The sequence below is a fragment of the Chrysochloris asiatica genome, unplaced genomic scaffold, assembly GCF_000296735.1.
Source record: "Chrysochloris asiatica unplaced genomic scaffold, ChrAsi1.0 scaffold00309, whole genome shotgun sequence".
Lineage (NCBI taxonomy): Eukaryota > Metazoa > Chordata > Mammalia > Afrosoricida > Chrysochloridae > Chrysochloris > Chrysochloris asiatica.
Window position 1 is genome coordinate 945,247 of NW_006408827.1, and position 2,472 is coordinate 947,718.

Consider the following 2,472-nt stretch of genomic DNA (forward strand, 5'->3'; position numbering starts at 1 on the left):
AAGGTCGGTGGTTCAAGCTCACCAGCTGCTCCTTAGAAACCCTATGCAGGTTTGCTATGGGTCAGAATCGACTTGATGGCACTTGACAACAACAAATGGCTACTGGCTCTTGATCATATGCTACCTCTTGAAATTGTTGAACATTAACATTTCCTTTTGGTACAGTGATTCTGTGTATTCCTTCCATCTTCTCTTGATGCATTCTGCATCATTCAACAATTTTCCTAGAGAATCTTTCAATAACGAAAGTCGAGGCTTGAATTTTTCTTCAGTTCCTCAGCTTGAGAAGTGCTGACTGTATTCTTCCTTTTTTGGGGAAAAAAAAAAGGAACCAACATAAGTTTGAATTAATAAATCTATGGTGGTTCCTTATTTATTTATTTATTTATTTATTTACCCCCCCCCCAAAAAAAAAAAGGAACTGCCATAGGTTTATTAATTCAAATAGTCAAGTTAATTTCCCTAAAATCTTTGAAGGAGTCAGTCCCATACATGAAAGATCTATAAGATACAAAAGATTCAGGAATTTCAGAACAGAGAGATGCTCTGAAATTGTTAAATCCCTTCTTCCCACAAATACCTTACCATTTTCTTCTCCAAAACTATCCCCACCATTCTTTTTGTTTTTTGTTTGTTTTTTTGTTTGTTTATAGGACACAAAGGGAACTTTGAGGTTCTCGTGCATCCCAGAAACATGGGAGAGAGCTAACTATGTTGAGCACTATCCATGTGGACCTAAGAATAGAGCATAATTAAAACAAAAAGATGCTGTGACAACAAAAGAACATACTTTAGCCCCATTAGCCATAGACACAATAAGGATCAAAACTGATGTTCAAAAGTCTAGGCTAGAAGAAACTATGGTTTACCAAGATGTCATTTAGAATAAAAGACTCACTGAGAAATTGTGGATGACAAATAGTTTACCAGATTGGTGAGACTTCATCTTTCATGTTTCAGACATGTAGCTAGAAGGACATCATGCTAGATAAAGAGTATGGTCAGCGAAAAAACTAGGAAGACCCCAAACAAGATGGATTATCACAGTGGCAGCAACCATGGGCTCAAGCTGAATAATGATTGTTAGGATGGCATAGGACTGAGGAGTGTTTCGTTCTGTTGTAAATAAGATCACTATCAGTCAGAAACACTTTGACATTACATAACAACAATAGCAATTATTTACCTAAAGAAAGACTAAGTAGATATGAAATTAATGCATTAAATCATAAGAGATGTTTAAAAAGACTAAGATGCTTGATTTATCTGTAGTGTAGATAAAAATTGCTAGAAAACTGATGAGTTATTTAGAAATAAAAATAACATATTTCTACATGTCTGAATTAATGCTATAAAACTTAAACCAAAGGCAAGAATATTGACATACTGAATCTTAATTGCTACCTATTAGCACCATAATGATGAATAGCTCTTAAATTAGCCTATCTATAATGATGTGTGAGTTAGAGAAAAACTAAAGAAAAACAATCTATATTTAGAGAATAGTAGATTATTCTTTAAAATAAATGCAAACTTTGGGACAATATACTTCTTGCCCATTTATTTGTTAATAAGGAATTAAAATCAACTACTTAATTTAAGTAAAACACTGAGTATCTGTTTCCTCCTTGGCATTCATCTAGAGGTACTTGAAATGTCAAAAGAGGTAATGAAAATGAATTTAGAAGTAATGTGATAACTTTTACAATGCTTAAATTACAGTGAAAAAAAATCCTTTTGGGTCTTAGTAAGAATACAGCATCTTCGCTAGTGATACTTGTGCTCAGGACATTGAAAATAAAAACCTACTGTTCTCTCCATTTTTAAATTAAAGCAATCTCAAACAGGGCTGTGGCTGCCTCTGAGGAGCCTTCAGTCAATGAAATTTCTGCTCTCCCAGACTTTCTTTATGTGAACAGATATTGCCAGTAAATCAGCTCCAAGAACACATTACTAACCATTAAAAAGTAAAGTTGTTGACCTTTAGTTTTTCCAATAAGGGGTATATGAATATTGAATTTTAAGCAAATGAGTCAAATGCCATGATTCATTAAAAGCAAAACATGCACAAATCAGAGGGAAACAGAATATACAGATACATCTAAGAAGCATCAGACAATCAAATACATGAATTTTTATAAAGTTACTTAGAAAACAAGTTGATTTAAATATACTACAGGCAGAAATACTCTTAGTTTTTAGTCTCTGTAGAGAATCATTACATACAGGTGTAAGGATCCTCGAGTGGTTTCCTACTTATGGTGACACTGTATAGGGTTTCTGAGGAGCGACTGCTGAGTTTGAATTGATGACCTGGAGTTCAAATCTTATGGCCAAGTTCTGATTCTATAGCACCACACCAAGGCTATCTTTAAACTTATCACTGCTCTTGTTGGTAGTAAGAGCAGTAGAGTTAGTTCTGACTCCGTCACCCTGTATAGGGTATCTGAGGAACAGCTTGTGAGTTTGAAC